The sequence below is a fragment of the Drosophila suzukii genome (genome assembly GCF_043229965.1).
Source record: "Drosophila suzukii chromosome 2 unlocalized genomic scaffold, CBGP_Dsuzu_IsoJpt1.0 scf_2c, whole genome shotgun sequence".
Classification (NCBI taxonomy): domain Eukaryota; kingdom Metazoa; phylum Arthropoda; class Insecta; order Diptera; family Drosophilidae; genus Drosophila; species Drosophila suzukii.
Genome location: NW_027255896.1, coordinates 35,866,520 through 35,885,145, shown reverse-complemented (window position 1 = coordinate 35,885,145; position 18,626 = coordinate 35,866,520). Strand labels below are relative to the sequence as shown.

General features: G+C 36.9%; 1 protein-coding gene across 14 annotated transcripts in view; it reads left to right on the top strand.

The window, feature by feature from the left end:
• Positions 1-18,626, top strand: part of dpr12 (defective proboscis extension response 12) — a 348,744-nt gene that overhangs the window by 250,105 nt on the left and 80,013 nt on the right. The gene's annotated exons all lie outside the window — the stretch shown is intronic.

Below are 18,626 nucleotides of genomic sequence, written 5' to 3'. Positions count from 1 at the left end.
AGTTTTTCGATACAATCGATTTTTACAGATTACATAGTCTGTTTTAATTTGACTCCACTGGTTACTGGCGTCCTTGTTGGCAAAAACCTCAAAGATGGCTTTTATTTTTGGGTCCTGCATCTGCATTGTTTAAATCCAGTCTTCGTCGATGGGAACTATCTTTAAGACGTTGTCTGCTACGGTTATTATTTTGTCCTCCGGTGGATGTACTGGATTCCTACACATTCCATCTACATGAGGCTTTCGCTCTCCAGGTCGATGTTTGCATTTAAAGTCGAACTCTTGTAGTCGTAGCCACCAGCGTGCGATTGGAGGTTGTAGAGCAGTGGATCCCTTGAGCGTTGCTACAGCGTTGCAATCGGTCACCACTACAAACTCGGATCCAATGCGGAATCTTTCCAAGGACTCGGTAATAGCTAACCTTCTAGCGCATAGCTTGAGTAGCGGCTCTCAGCATCTGAGCAAAGCCTGCTGTAATAAAACACAGGCCTGAGTCCTTCGTCTTCTTCTTGCAGTAGAACGCCTGCAATACCTTTGCTGCTTGCATCCGTGTGTACTTCGTGGCGCCGAGCTGGATCATAAAGAGTCAATACGGGCTGCGATGTGATAGCTTCCTTTAAGTTTCGGAATGCTGTTTCTTGTTCTTCTTCTTACAGGAACTCTTGACTTTTTTTCAGAAGCTTACTCAAAGGAGCTGCCATTATGCTATATTCCTTGACGAACTTGCGGAAGAATCCAGTGATGCCGAGAAATCTGCGTACATCAGCATCGTTTTGCGGCGTTCCATAATTGCTGATGCATATGGTTTTCTCGATTCCTGGCTGAATTCCGTTTGCCGTTACTAAGTGTCTTAAAAACTTGACCTTACTCTGCAGGAAGGAACATTTGGATGGCCGTAAAGTTAGACCAGCTGAGCGGATTGCCTGTAGAAACTCGTTTAGAATGGCAAGTCCGTCGCCAACCGTTTTCGATGGTATAATGTCGTAGCAAATCCATGATGACCTCCTGAAATACCATTGGTGCGTTTAGCAAGCCAAATGGCATTACGTTGAACTCGTAGAGTCCATCAGGAGTCAGAAATGGAGTAAATTTCTGGCTTTTCTGGCCCATTGGAATCTGGTAATATCCTGAAGTCATATCCAGAGTTGTAAAGTACGAGTTTCCAGACAGCTTGGCTAATTGTTCTTCTACAATTGGCATTGGATATCGCTTTTTTACAGTGACTGCGTTGAGAGCTCTATAGTCGATGCACAGTCGACTTTCACCGTTTGCTTTGGGGACTAATATCGCCGATGATGCATATGGTGAGGTGCTCTTACTGATGATGTTGTGCTTGAGTAGGAGATCTAACTGAGATCGGAGTACATTCCTTTTAGAAAATGCAACTTGGTATCGACGACCCAGTATCGGTGTTGCCGTTGTCACCTCGATGTCCATTACAGTGGTATTGCATCTGCCAATATGTGAAAGGTCTTCGGCAAAGCAATCTGTATATCTATGCAACATATAGCTCACCTCATTGCGCTGGGAGCTACTGACGTCAGCGCTTATATTAAAGAGATTTCTGATTCCTCTGCTTGCATTATCGAGTCTAAATTTCCAATCTGGTCGTAGACTTACTGCAGAGTAAGTCTCTGCCCATGAGAACGTCGTAAGGAAGAATGTCATCGGGTACAATGTGAATGCGTATATAAATTTCGCTGCGTTCTGTTTTCAACGAGGTAAGTATACATTCCTTAGTCTCCACTGTTGATCCACCAAATCCTTGCAGACGATTTACCGATTTCTGTCGAACTGATCCGCTTGGAACAGCCGACTGTCTAATAAGTGTATGATCGCTGCCAGTATCGACGAATGCTGAAAACTCTTTTCCTCCAAGGTCAATAGTCTTCATTATGGGTGGGTACTCTTTGGTATTTGATGCGTCTACTTGAGCGACTGATGATACCTTTACCCTGCCATCCTTAGCTTCATGCCCAACCTTTGAACAGATTGAACAGCGTGGCTTTTTCTGCGGATCTGGACACTTGGCAGCTATGTGACTCATTTGGTTACAATTAAAACATTTTGGTCCTTTGGGTTTAGCCTCACCACCTGCTACATCTTGGCCTTTCGTGTAAACATACTGAGAAGAAGCACTTTGTTGCTGCAGTGTTTGCACTGTTTTCATATTGTCCAGACACCTAAATAGTTCTGAACACGTCTGAAGATTCATAGCTAACAAAGCCTTCTTGCAGTCGCTTTGGTTCAATCCGTTAATAATATAGGAATTGATAGATGGCTCATCTATATTAGCTCGTCTTCCAATTGCCATCATGATGTAGAAGTATTCGCTTAACGATTCGTTGGGTTTTCTCTTACGTCGCATCAGTTCCCTGTGAACATCAGCTGTGTTGAAGCTTTCTCTGATCCTTTGATGAGGTTGTTCGTGGCCTGGTGGTGGTATGCCTAAAGTGTTTGCCTGACGTTGTTGTTCCTACGTTAGCTTGTTGTTGTTAGCTGTTGAACACTTAAGGCCTAAACCGTTTGGGATAAGCTGATCATCAATTGCTTCAGCTCGTCAATTTGAGATTGTACGGTATTTGAATCGAAATCGTAGTCATCGCGTTCGATTTCATCACATCCCAAGATCCGTGTGAGTTCGTCGATTTTAGCCTGTTTGTTTCCGACTACTGGAATATTGTTCGTGCGTAGAATAATATCCAGATCGGCAACCCTTAGTTGACCTAGTTTAACTAACATTTTTAGTTAATCTCGTGGTCCGTGGCTCCTTTTCAAGTTTTTTCTCACTCTTGGTGCTTTTTCACCGCTTTTTTTCCCTCTAGATGCTTCTTAAAAAGTGGCCGTATTGCCATTCTGCCGTTTTACTGCCTTACTTTTGACCGTGTTGCTTAGCCCATTGTGGCGTTGCCGTTTTGTCAAATTTTGCAATTCTTCATTCTCCTTTCTTCGTGAATAAAATTCAGCTTTTTATATCATTTTATTGCTGTTTGGAGCTCGTATCCCACTTCTGAATTGTCAAAAATACCTCTGCGCTCGTTCAGGATGGTTATAAAGTATTTATTGACAAGGAATTTAATGAAATATATAAAGAACACAAATTATAAAGAAATCTTGTTAGCTTGTGAGCGTGCGGCACATGTCATCCTCCTTTGACGTTGCCAACCGTACTGCCTATTTTTGACAGTGTAGAATTCCGAGCTCAATTCCCGAAGGTGGAGAGTAGAACCGCGGAGCTATAAGTTGCGTTGATATCTGATTTATTCTTAAATTGATACATACTTATATACCTTTTGGCACACGGTAGTTTAGTGTAACGAATTGTGAAATGAGATATATTCTAAAGTATGTCAGGGAACTTTGATTATGGTAGCAGTTTTCGTAGTTGGCTCGGCTGACACTGCAAAATGTGTTGACTGCATTGGCGGGTCAGTGTACCGTTGAGTCGGTAGGACGTTGAGTTAGTGAGACATATAATATGGTGATCAGCAACTCTCATCTGCAGTGGGTGCTACTGAGCGCCTGGTACTGTTTCCAACTTGGCTACTGCTTGATTTGTTGGGTGCTGGTCATGTTGAGTACAACAACAATTTTCTTATCAGTGTTATCCCAGTAATGCAGATTTTATAGTTTCCGAGATCACAGCGTTCATACCGAGAGACGGACATGGATAGATCGACTCGGATAGTAATCTTGATCAAGAATATTTGTACTTTATTGGGTCGAAACGCTTCCTATTACATGTTACATACTTTCTGTCGAATCTAGTATACCCATTTACTCTACGAGTAACGGGTATAACAAGGAAGAAAGCTGTAGAAAAGTGCCTAGAGTATCAGATACCCATTATTCAGAAAAGGAAGCGCAAGGAAGATGGTAATATGCAAGAAGCGAAGCGACCTTTTTTGAGATTGCACGGCGCCCCATAGCGGAGACTACAAAATCTTGTCATAATTTCTTAATTAGTGGTCCCATTTGGTAGGGGAGTGTGGGGTAATGTGACGAGCAGGGTAATGTGAAGAACACGTCGAAGAACGATCGTCCGCGATATCGCATTCGGATCGCGGAAGTGACTCCCTTCGGGAAGAAATGTGCCACTTCGGCTACACTTCTCGAAGTCACTTCTGCGTTACTTCTGGAAGTGTCGCCGAAGTCTTTCCTGGAAGTGTCGCCAAAGTGACTACGAGAAGGGCCGCCGAAGTGGTACATTTCTTCCCGACGGGAGTCACTTCCACGTTCCGAATGCCATATCGCCAAAGTAACTTCTGGAAGTGTCGCCGAAGTCACTCCTAGAAGTGTCGCCGAAGTAGCACATTTCTTTCCGACGGGAGTCACTTCCGCGATCCGAATGCGATATCGTCGAAGTAACTTCTTGAAGTGTCGCCGAAGTCACTCATAGAAGTGTCGCCGAAGTCACTCATAGAAGTGCCGCCGAATTGGCACATTTCTTCCCGACGGGAGCCACCTCCGCGATCCGAATGCGATATCGCCAAAGTAACTTCTAAAAGTGTCGCCGTAGTCACTTCTGGAAGTCACTCCGAAGTGACTTTACATTTGCTTGTAGAAGATATCTAGAAGAGTCTTTCCCAATTGGAAAAACTTGAATAAAAACATAGTTTTTTATACTTTCAATATTTTGCATTTATTTTGTGTATAAGGGCTTTGTCCGCTTGTATACACGGTCCCTGGCATGTAGGAAATTGGGCTGAACAATGTTATTTAGGTCCAGCTCCGTCGACATAAGAAATTTATTAATAACCATTTCTAAAGGAAACAGAAACAAAAATTATTTTTTGTTCAAAGCAAAAATAAACTAGAAGACATTTCCTTTTACAATGAAATATGTTGAGAATCGTTGGATGATGGGTTTCTCCGCAGTTACACGCCAAGTAATGTCCACAGTTTGCTTGTCCGTAAGTATTAAACATGTTAAGCAACTAAAAACATTTAGAAAAAAACAAAGCTATATTTTTAAAACGCACAAATTTGATACAAAGCCGCACTGTACACAGACAAATCGCGCAACGAAATGACGCTAGGGCAAAAAATATTATTATCAATATTTTGCATTTATTTTGTGTATAAGGGCTTTGTCCGCTTGTATACACGGTCCCTGGCATGTAGGAAAGTTGGCTGAACAATGTTATTTAGATCCAGCTCCGTCGACATAAGAAATTTATTAATAACCATTTCTAAAGGAAACAGAAACAAAAATTATTTTTTGTTCAGTCAAGGTAAAAATAAACTAGAAGACATTACCTTTTACAATGAAGTATGTTGAGAATCGTTGGATCCGCAGTTACATGCCAAGTAATGTCCACAGCTAGCTTGTCCGTAAATAGCTTTAACTAATCGTACACCTCACGATAAGCACGTAATTATGCACCCTTTGTTGAGGGGATATTTAAATATGTTAAGCAATTAAAAGCATTTAGAAAAAAACAAAGCTATATTTTTAAAACGCACAAATTTGATTCACATTATCGCTTAGAAATAACTTCTAAGTCACTTCCGAATGATAGAAAGACGATAGTACACATTTCACAAAAACAAAAAGGGTCGGGATCGCGAAGAAGTAACTTCTGAGACACTTCTGCGCGATAGAAAGACGATAGGACACAATTTACGAAAACAAAAAGGGTCGTGATCGTGAAGAAGTAACTTCTGAGACACTTCTGCGCGATAGAAAGACGATAGTACACATTTTACAAAAACAAAATTAGTGGAAAAAAACAAGCCATAAAAAGAGGTGGCGGTATTTTTCGTTACCCCATTTTTTCAGAAAATTTTTTTGGTCTTCCTTTTGACCCAGGCTATCATTTTTTGCCCTAGCGTCATTTCGTTGCGCGATTTGTCTGTGTACAGTGCGGCTTTGTATCAAATTTGTGCGTTTTAAAAATATAGCTTTGTTTTTTTCTAAATGTTTTTAATTGCTTAACATGTTTAATATTTACGGACAAGCAAGCTGTGGACATTACTTGGCGTGTAACTGCGGAGAAACCCATCATCCAACGATTCTCAACATATTTCATTGTAAAAGGAAATGTCTTCTAGTTTATTTTTACTTTGAACAAAAAACCATTTTTGCTTCTGTTTCTTTTAGAAATGGTTATTAATCAATTTCTTATGTCGACGGAGCTGGACCTAAATAACATTGTTCAGCCAAATTTCCTACATGCCAGGGACCGTGTATACAAGCGGACAAAGCCCTTATACACAAAATAAATGCAAGATATTGAAAGTATAAAAAAAATACGTTTTTATTGAAGTTTTTTCAGTTGGGAAAGACTTTTCTAGATATCTTCTACAAGCAAATGTAAAGTCACTTCGGAGTGACTTCCAGAAGTGACTACGGCGACACTTTTAGAAGTTACTTTGGCGATATCGCATTCGGATCGCGGAAGTGACTCCCGTCGGGAAGAAAAGTGCCACTTCAGCGGCACTGCTCGGAGTCACTTCGGCGACACTTCCAGAAGTGACTTCGGCGACACTTCCAGAAGTAACGCAGAAGTGACTTTGAGAAGTGTCGCCGAAGTGGCACATTTCTTCCCGACGGGAGTCACTTCCGCGATCCGAATGCGATATCGCGGACGATTGTTTTCATCTTCTAGAAGTCACTTAATAGTGCCTTCCGTGATAGAAAATGCTTGCAGTGTTGCGCGAGTTACGTATAGCCCCACTTCACTTCCCACATATGTCCAAAACCCAATTTCTTCTTTACCACCTCTTAATAATAAAGTACAAGAATTGCTTAGCTCATTAAATGCTAAATAAACAATACATTAAAGTAACACAGCAAACAGGAAATGCACAGGTTAACGATCTGGCACATGCCAACCAAAATAAGTTCTAAGAAAATATAAAATCCAAATAAGCAATATAACACAGTAAACAGGAAATGCATAGTTCATCGATCGTTATTAAATTCAGGCTAACTAGAGGCCAACGATCTTACACATGTCGACCAGAATAGTTCGTAAGAAAACCTAATAAGCACTTCTGTAAACCTAAATTAAGTTTTCTTTAAAACATTATCAATAAAGAATATTCAGTTGATTTTTGCCCACCAAACCCGCTTGACGTGTTTTACTTACAAATAATTTATTTTTTTAAAACTTCGCAACTCCTTAAACAAAATTGGCGCAGCCGGTAGGATCCTTTTTAATTAAAGAGGGTCCAGTGATTATTCAAATCGAACTTAACGTGAAGAAAAAAAATATAACAAAAATTTTTTGTGATAAATAAAAAATACAAAAAGTCAGCGAACAGAAGCGAACTAAAAATCAGTCCGCTAAGTGAACGTGGTGCAGTGCATAGAAAAGTGCATTGATCAAAGCAAAACCAGACCAAGCAGCGCAACAGCATTAAATCCAACTAAAAATCAGTGGATTAATGCCTGTAGAGATCGAACTAAAATCGACTTAGACAGCGCTAAGAAGGAAATCAACTCAACCTGGATATAAGAAGGTAGCGAAGGATCGCTTCATACGACAATAGCAGGATGGCTCACGATAACGGCCAGATGCCCCAAGCGGATCTTTTGGAACAATTGGCCATAAGGGAAAGACAGCTGGAGCAACTGCAACAAGCGTATGTACAGCTCCAAGGAAATGGAAACAACCCAGCCCAACAAGAGCGGTTGTTCAAAAACATCAATCGTTTGGCAACCTTTACGGGAACCGGGGAAATCTCCATCAACTCCTTCTTCAGTAGCGTGGAGTACCTGTTACAGACGGTAGAGGACCCACAACTCAAGAGAGAAGCCACAAGGACAATATTCTACAGGACAATTCAGGGTCAAGCAAAGGATGCAGTAATAAATATCCCAGAGCCGGACAACTGGGACCTGATAAAAGCCACCTTGAAGTTAAGGTACAGACCAGACACGGAGCCGCACCAAATCTACAAGAGGATATGTGACCTGAGAGTGAATTCGGTGAGCGAGCTTGCAGTAGAAATTCAAAATATAAAATATAAAAATGATGAAATAATTGTGTATCATATGAATGATAATTTTATAGATTTAAGTAATGTCGAAAGTTTATTAGTTAACACAGCCAAAGAAATGACACAAGGCACTTTACTAGACAAGATCTACGAAGTCAGAGATTTAAGCACTATATTAAAGATAATGATGCAATGCAGATATGAGAATAGTTGAATTAGGTATCAGTATAGGAAAGGTAGACCTAATCAAAACAATTACAGGAACGACAACCAGAATACCAATCAACAATATAATCAGCAAAACAATACAATGCAAAATGCACATCAAAATAAGAATACCAATCAACAATATAATCAGCAAAACAATACAATGCAAAATGTACATCGAAATTATCAGAGCAACAATTCAGGACAAGTTAGACAGAACAATACCCCTCAGAATTTTAGAGGCAATAACTCCGGACAAAGTAGACGATATCAAAATAATCAGTGGAATCAACAAGCAGGATCACATCAGTCTAGGCAAAATAGGCCAGCGAATGTGGTACCTATGGAGGTAGATAACATACACCAAAACAATACCGACCAAAGCAGATACGAAAATGACAACTACAACAGTGACCATAACTCGAACAGTAAACACGATAATAATCAAACGGAAAACTATTCACAGGCAGAATTCAATAATACGGTTTTTTTTACGAAGCCGCCTCGGATGGGTTACCACTAATAGAACTTAACATAGACAAACAGAAATACGTGGCCTTAATAGACACAGGAGCCACCTTGAGTTTAGTTAGCGACCCATACCATACACTACAATTAACAGCAAAGACGTAATAGCGTACGAAATTCATACCACAGCCCCAAAAGAATTTAACTTACCAAATAACGCAAGAGTACGATGGAAATTAGCCCCGCTTAAGGGAAGAAAATACAATTTTATCATAGGGATAGACCTCCTAAATTTTTTGAATGCATTTATAAACATTGAGAGGAAGGTTTTAATTTTAAATCAAAAAGAAAACGTAATTATAAACAATCCATATCAATACGAAGAAGTTTCTGTATTAGAAAGTAGCAGTAAAAACTTAGAGAATTTGAAACTCGACCACTTAAACGAAGAAGAAGTCAGAGAAATTAAAGTCATTGTACAACGATTTAGCAAACTTTTTTTTAAGGAGGGAGACCAACTAACTAGTACGACAGAAATTGAACAACAGAAAGGAACAGTTAAACTCAAAACTTTATAGATACCCACCACAACACGAGGAAGAAGTTAGGAAACAAATAAAAGAAATGGAAGAACAGGGTATAATTAGAAAGAGTAATTCAAGATACTCTAGCCCACTTATAGTAATCCCGAAGAAGATCGACAACTCAGGAAAGAAAAAGTTTAGGATAGTAATAGACTACAGGAAGTTAAATGAAATAACCATAGACGACAAATTTCCGATTCCGAACATTAATTCTATTTTGGATAAACTAGGAAGAGCTCAATACTTCACTACAATAGATTTAGCCAAAGGCTACCATCAGATCTTAGTCCGAGAATCAGACAGAAAAAAAACGGCATTCGTAACGCCACATGGACTATATGAGTTTATAAGAATGCCATTTGGGTTGAAAAATGCCCCTGCCACATTCCAAAGACTTATGAATGAAATACTTAGGGATCACATTAATAAAAAATGCGTCGTGTATCTAGACGATATACTTATTTTCAGCACCTCATTAAAAGAACATATTCAAGCTATTAACGAAATATTCCAAATATTAGAAAAGGAAAATTTAAAAACACAGATTGACAAGTGTAACTTCATGAAAAAGGAAACTGAATTTCTAGGACATATCCTTACAAAAGAGGGCATTAAGCCAAATCCAAATAAGATCGCAATCATAGAAAAATTACTGTTACCACGAACAGAGAAGCAAATAAAAAGCTTCTTAGGTATAACAGGTTATTACAGAAAATTTATAAAAGATTATGCTAAAGTAGCACAGCCAATAACCAAGTATTTGAAAAAAAATGTTAAAACAAATCTAAAAGACCCCACCTATGTCGAAGCATTTGAAAAATTAAAACATTTAATCAGTTCTCACCCAATTTTAAGATATCCCAATTTTGAAAAAAAATTTACATTAACTACAGATGCATCAAATTATGCAATTGGATTTGTCCTATCTCAAGACGGTCATCCAATCTGCTTTGCATCAAGAACGCTAAACAATCATGAAAAAAATTACTCAGCAACAGACAAAGAATTCCTAGCAATACTATGGAGCGTCAATTATTTCAGACCATACCTTTACGGGAATAAAGTCAAAATATTAACTGACCACCAGCCAATAAAATTCTTACACTCAAAACATAAAGGTAAATTTATTTCACCCAGACACCAGAGATGGTTATTAAAATTAGGAGAATATCAATTTGAGATAGATTACTTGAAAGGAAAAGAGAACAGAGTGGCAGATTTTCTTAGCAGACTGGAAGACAGCGACCTCACGAACAAATCCGAAAACGAAAGAGACAATGAATACAAAGATAATATTTCAGACATAAACATGATAGCAAACATTGAAGATAATCTCTCAACATCAACAGTACACTCAGCCGAAGAAAATTTACACAATCATTTTTATATAAAAGAGGAAATAGTTAACAAATATAAAACACAAATAATTATTACAGACAGTAAAACAGACGAGTATAAAACAATACATGGAAAATCAATAATATTTATAGCAAAACATGACTTTCCAACAATGGGAGATATTTTCAGGAAATATATACACAAAGGAAAAGTCGGAATTTATTCAGAATTATCGTATCAAGAGTATAACATAGTACAAGAAAAACTAATAGAAATGTTTTCAGACAACAAACAATTAGAATTCATAAAATGCACACTCAGAGCTCAAGATATTGAACATGAAACAGAAGCAGTAAGACAAATTTCGTTTTATCATGTAAGAGAAAGTATGCACTCAGGAATTCAGGAAACATATAACCAATTGAAAAACAAGATTTACTTTCCAAAATTGTTTGAGTTGGTGCAAATGGTTATAAATCAATGCGATTTTTGCAAAGAAATAAAATATGATAGAAATCCTATTAAAAATAAATTCAGTAAAACGGAAACCCCATCAGATAAAAATCAGATAATACACTTGGATACATATGTAATAAAAAATACACATTTTTTAACGACCATAGATAAATTTTCAAAGTTCGCAGCAGTATACCCATTAAATGATAGAAATCATATCACTATAGTAGAACAATTGGAGGAACATTTTACGAAAATAGGCAAACCAGGTAAAATAATAGCTGATAACGAATTTGATTCATTCAGGATTAAAGAACTACTAAGACAAGAAGGGATAGAATTACACTTAACAAAACCGAATAGTCACACTGGCAATTCAGATGTAGAAAGACTACACAATTCACTAGCAGAAAAGTTTAGAATAACATATAAACGGAAGCGTCGAATATGTCAGTAAAACAAATTATCAAATTATGCAGAGAACGAATTTGATTCATTCAGGATTAAAGAACTACTAAGACAAGAAGGGATAGAATTACACTTAACAAAACCGAATAGTCACACTGGCAATTCAGATGTAGAAAGACTACACAATTCACTAGCAGAAAAGTTTAGAATAACATTAAAACGGAAGCGTCGAATATGTCAGTAAAACAAATTATCAAATTATGCAGAGAGCAGTGAGAAATTACAATGAAAGATATCACTCCACAATCAAATGTACCCCCAGCGAAGCCCACAACAATAAGATAGAATTTACAAAAAAAAAAGAAAATATAGATAGCGCTAAACAAAAAATGTTAGAAAAGCACAACGGCAACAGGGAGCATTATGAAGAAAAACAAGAAGAGGGTTTTATAGGCTTTTTTGTAGGCAGTCAGACACAAAGAAGCTCCGAAATTCAAAAAAGCAAATCTCGGTAATATTGACCCAATAAATATTAAACGCCCTTATAAATTTACAGAAAATACTAACGACGACTATGTTGCTGACGACAATACTAATGACAATGGCAATAACAACAACAGCGGGAACACTAACGATTCAAGAAATACCTGATCAGGACGGGTATGCGCAAATAGAGATGAAAAATCAAGATATAATTATCACAACAGATATAGTAGTACATATAATAAACTTAAAAGATATTGACAATACTTTGAACGAAATAGGAAAAAACATAGAAATGACAAACAATGACAACAAACACATATTACAATCGGAACTAACTGAAACAAAAAACAAATTGTATACCCTATATGGAAACCACAATCGGGAAAGAAGAGGATTAATTAATGTAGTAGGTAGTTCAGCAAAATGGTTGTTTGGAACAATGGACGATGAAGACAGGAAAGAAGTTGAGAATCATATCTCTACATTTAAAGAAAACATGCAGGAAACAGATGAAGCATTAAACAAGCAAATTTACATAAATACGTATTTCAATGATACAATAAAATACATTGAACAAATAGTTAAATCAGATAGAGAGGCAATAGAGAGACAATTGAAAGCAATTAGCAAATTCGAAAATAACAGATACCAGGAGAACTTATATTACGACCAACAGATAAAAATTCAGTTAATAAAAAATAAGATTGAACATTTGCAGGATAACGTTGCTTCTGCTAGATACAATATATTACATCCCATCATATTAACAGATCACGAAATAAAAAAATACAACATCGATTTCAACAAACTAAACCATATAAAGTTAGCTACGGCTATGTTCAGAAATAATCTTTTAGTATTCGCAATAGAAATACCAAAAAACTTTATAACAGTAAAAATACAACAGATAATACCTATGCCTAATGAAGAAAACTTTGAAATAGATCAGGAATCAGAACTGATATTTAACTATAAAAATTCAACATACACCTATAAAACAAATAAAAAATTAAAAGAAATGCGAAAAAGTAAACATTGTGTATTTAAAAAAATTGCAAATTGATACAAAGAAATGAAATGCAAATATTAGAACTAGACGCAGAAACCGTAGTAATTAAGAATGCTAAAAATGAAACATTATATCAAAATTGTAACAGCAATGAAATTAAAATGAAAAAAAATATTCTAATACACTTTACAAATTGTACAATAGGTATAGAAAATAATTATTTTACAAATTCATACGAATTAGATAAGAAAAGAATTTTATATGAGAAATCAAACCAAACTCAAAATTTTACTAAACAAATCACTTTTGAGAAAATATTGGAAAATAATAAGATTAACTGGTCGAACATAAGAAAATTAAAAACACATAAAGACATAAATTATTTTTTTAATGCAACCATACTTTTGTCAATAATTGTATTAATTGCTTACATTGTTTTAAAACACAAGAAAATTAAAATTCAGCTCAATAACAATAGAATTCAGGAGAATTCTTATCTAAAAGGGGGAGAAGTTACGTATAACCCCACTTCACTTCCCACATATGTCCAAAACCCAATTTCTTCTTTACCACCTCTTAATAATAAAGTACAAGAATTGCTTAACTCATTAAATGCTAAATAAACAATACATTAAAGTAACACAGCAAACAGGAAATGCACAGGTTAACGATCTGGCACATGCCAACCAAAATAAGTTCTAAGAAAATATAAAATCCAAATAAGCAATATAACACAGTAAACAGGAAATGCATAGTTCATCGATCGTTATTAAATTCAGGCTAACTAGAGGCCAACGATCTTACACATGTCGACCAGAATAATTCGTAAGAAAACCTAATAAGCACTTCTGTAAACCTAAATTAAGTTTTCTTTAAAACATTATCAATAAAGAATATTCACTAAACCCGCTTGACGTGTTTTACTTACAAATAATTTATTTTTTTAAAACTTCGCAACTCCTTAAACAAAATTCGCGCGGCGTGCTGAGGCCTGACGTTTCTCTGCTTTGCCCTGAGATCCTCTGCAGCATGGTAGAATTATACAAGGTAGTCCCGTCGGCTCACGAAGCGGTCGTGTTCGGCTTCAGTGCATGTTCGTTGCTTGACGCGAGAGCACATCTGCGGACCATTTTCTTGGCAATTTTAACCCTTATGCAAAAATGACTTTTTGCAATGTGTGTCGTAAACACGTGGATGGTGTTAAATTTCTAAAAGCACCAAAATGTTTAGAAAAAAGAGCGCTGTGGGAAGAATCGCTTGGGTGCAAGTTAGGAGATTACTCTAAAATTTGCGAACCGCACTTTAGGGATAAACAATGGTTGTTGGCAACAAAAAATGGTCCGAATTTAAAAAAAAGGCGACTGAACGAAGATGCGGTTCTATTTTTACTATTTTTAGTCTTTGTTAATGATGATTTTCAAAAAACCAAAAATGTTAAGCAAATATTTTTAAGATCAGCGGAAAATGTAAATATTAATTTAGATATAAAAAAGTTGTATTTTAAGATTAGAATATATTTTAGAATTAAGAACCTCAACAAACGGCTTGGAAGCCAAAAACAAAAACAACGCCTGTTGTCAAATTCTAAATTATTAAAAATTAAGCTATAAAAAAAACCTTCAATTCTTTTTATTACAATCCACACACTCAATTGTCGATTCGCTCGCACTTACTGGGCGAGTCCCTCTTACTCGCCCTCATTGTAGAGACGAGATTTTGCCGACGGGACTATCTTCAGTAATTGTATCATGGGCGAACATAACGAAGAAATTTGTCTCTGAGACCGCCGAGTGCAGGCAGGTTATAAGACAAAGAAAGAGGGGGAACCTCCGAATATCTGCCTCTCTTTGTTGCACGACCGTTTTCGTAGGCAGTCTTCTACGCTGCGCCGACTTCTCTGCTGACGTCAACAGCGGCACAGCGTTTTAGGCACAAAAAAAGACAAAAAAGCTTTTTACCTTGAGGCATATCACCGCGTCCCTACTGCAGAACTGAAGGGAATCTATATAGCATTGAGTTAGAATCCATATAGAGATACCATTTGCTCTGCGCGAACCTCTGCCCAACCTCTGCTGATAGCCCATTCAAGGTCAAGTGCGAAGCAACAGCAATAGTGGTGAGGATCAATTACAAAAACAATAGCGGTAAAAGCGGTGCAAATATATAATTTCCCATAAACTCACCGCGGGAACGAATTTCATGGGACTTGAAAGCATTTAAAAAACTAGGGAAATTATCGTTTTTCGCCTGGGTGGCATCATTGGCAAAATCTCAATAGAGAGCGGACGAGCAAATGGTGTCTCTATACAGATTCTTACTCTATGATAGAGACACCATGGTGACAAAATGGTGTCATTTACTTTGCTGCAGTTATACAGCAGCCAGTTCCTGCAAATCCACGATTTGTGCTTGGGGTCGTTGTCTTGATAAAGCTTGTACTGAAGCTTAGTTGGTTTTTTAGGGTTAATGAAACCAAAATCAATGACGCTTTTGGTCAATTTTTGTTTCAAAATGTCCAAATAAAATTGTTTGGTCATAATGTCGTTAAAGACTCAGAGTTCTCCGACGCCCTTGAATGAAATACAGCCCCAAACCATTTCGGATAGCTTTCCAAACTTCACTTTTGGTATGATATTCTTCTGTTTTAAGGCTGTGTTGGGCTTTTTCCAAACCTTGCTAAGTGCATCATGATAGTATAACATTATTTTGGTCTCATCAGTACTAGAAAATTTTAGCCGCCTATCGATGTTAACAGCAGAAAGCATAGGCTTCTTTCTGGCTACGTGGGAAGAGTATTTGTGCGTATTGATAACTTTTTTGATGGTCTTGTTGCTCACTGTTTTATTGCAATCATTTTGTAAGTCCAGGGTCAACTGCCTAAGTGTAGTTCGCGGATTATTGTTATAAGATAAGATAAGATAAGAACATAACAAAAACTAACGTGTTCATTTTTCTCGAAATTTAGTTACCTGTACCTTGATTTGTGTCTCTCTTTACCTTCTGTTTACATTTTGCAAAGAGTTAATTGACAACTGATTACTATCCCACTTTTTGTTTTTCCCTAAGTTTCATGCTGAAATATGTTTTGTTTTCTATTTATAGTTGTAGACTTTAAGCACCTTAACCATATTATGAAAGGAAAAATGAAATAAATCTATTTTTGTTAATAAAAATATAACTTTAAAATGAATATTAATGACATTTTTCCTTTTGCAAAGAATTATTTGAAAAACTGTATGTAATTGGTCTTGTAGTTGTGTGTGCAGTCGTTTGCTCGCGCAAGTTTCCTTTTGCCGCCGTTTTCTTGATAAATGCGCATAATTTTAGTAGTTTTTCCTGAAGCAACGAAGGAAAGCTTCTTGTCGCGCTCAACCAGGACCCAGTGTGAATGGTCTCGATGGAGCGCTTTATTGTTCACATCGCAGCGTTAAACATTATGCCGGCTGGCTGACTTGGGTGAATTAGATGGGCCGAGTTGAGTTGCCTTGACTTTATAGGTAAGTCCATACGTGTGGTGCATAGTTGCCCTAACCGTTGTGGGCGGTGGGTTTGTCTGCGGGATACATACACATGTGTGTATGACTTAATGAAACACCTGCCAAGATTTATGAGCCAGTTCAAGTTTTATTAGTTATCGTGCTGCAGGGGCTGCGTTCTTATCTGAGTTAAAAATGTTCTTACAATGAGAACGACATTTTTATACCAGTTACTCGTAGAGTAAAAGGGTATACTAGATTCGTCGGAAAGTAATGTAGCAAGTTGGGATTCGGTATGTAGATTCCTTTGTTTCGGCAGGGTGCCACGCCCATTCTATCGCCCACAAGCCGCGTAAAGCTGTGGGGCCTTCAGCTATTATGCTAGACAAAATTTTTAATTGAAATGTATTGGGCTCATCAATACCTATCGATTTACCTAAAAAAAAGTTTCCCACGTTTGATTCAAAAAGTCTCTTCAAACAAAAATAATATTTACTGCACAAAGAATTTTTCAAAAACCATTTTACTTATATTTGTTATGATTTTTTAAAAGCGAAAATGTCGGAAGAAATTTGTATGAAAACAAAAAATGTATGGCTCAAATGCATGTTTCTAAACATTTTCAAAAAATGATACAAAATATAAGAAAACTGATTTTTGAAAATTTTTTTTGTAGTTACTATTATTTTTGTTTGACGAAACTTTTTGCATTTAAGTTTTCCAAGACGAGTTTCCAAGGCGAGGAAAAAGTTTAAAAAGTAGATTTTTACACAAATTCGTTATTTTCAATAAGTACTAAATGGGTTAAGCAATGTATTGTATCATTCAAACGGCATTTAAATTAACTTTCCATTAATGTTTTGAAGAAGTAAGTTCAAATTATGAGTATATTTATATATATATATTTACATGAGTCGTTCTTCGCCCGAATAAAAATTTTAGAAGATTTTTATATTCGTTGGTTATTCTTTATTAGAACGTTGGAAAAAGACTAATTGTATGTTACAGAATTGGTTAGAATGAAACCTCGGTTTGCGTCTTAGAATTTACTGTTAGTGCATTAGGTGACGCAATCGCAGGTGGATGATGCGATCGCCACTTCTTTGTTTATGTTTACATAATTCGGTCTTATTGGATTTTGCGATCCTATTGGATTTTTACGTTTATTGAATTACGTCATTGTTGACGTTCGGACTTAATCAATTTTCTTTGTTTATTTGCAATGCGGGATCTCGAGCTTCTGTATCGTTTTTAATCAAAGCCGAAATTGGCGATTCTGTTTATTTGTAAACGGTTTCGATCTTTCAACTGGTGGCCGTTGAGAAATCGCAGTGCAGACACGTCACTATATATGTTTCGTCAAAATGCTTATGTCGACCAGTGTAGGTTTATTTGGCTTTGATCACTCTTTTAGCGACTTAAAGTTAGAAGCAAAATTTGATTTTATTATTTATTTAACAAATTAGGCTAAGCATACAATGACTTACTTAATTGCAAAATTACCGAGCACTGGCTGCGGTGGCCTTTGACTCTGGTTGTGATTTAATTATTCTAGGTATTTATTAAGGTTATATACATTTCTTTTTCATATTTTACTTCACCTTTTACATTAAGAGCTTTGATTCTTTAATGAATTCGCGCATTTTTTTAATGTTTTCTGCGGATGGGCATTCTAAGGTTTGTGTAGGTAGCTGGGGCCCAAAAAAGTTTGATCTAAGGCTAGACAGACCAGGGCCATTATTTAGTAAGTGGACAATGTTTGGAAGTCCACAGCAGAAACTACAAATTTGACTATTTTGGCCTTTTTATAGGTGTTTGTGTGTTTGTTGAGTGTGTCTACCGGTCGCAGCTGGAAGATGTATTTTGGTGCATGTAGGATTTTTTCTCCTGTACCTATGGTTGAAACTATTCCATTCCAACATCGTTTGGGTTTCAAAGTGGTGATATATCAAGTTGTGTATATCTTTGCAATTGACGGGAGTAAACATGAAGGTTGGGGAGCGGCCCATGTTGTGGGCAGCCAGGTCTGCGTCTTCGTTTTCTCGAATGCCCTGATGGCTAGGGACCCAGAAGAATGTAATTTTTGTAGAGTACTTTTTGCTTATCCTTTGTGTCTCCCGTATGGTGGGGTCGTAATACTCGGGGTTATTTATTGCTAGCAGAGAAGAGAGACTGTCGGTGCAGACAACAAATTTCCCCTTGTGATCGATGGCAAAGCGGCAGACTACTAATATAGCATTGGCTTCT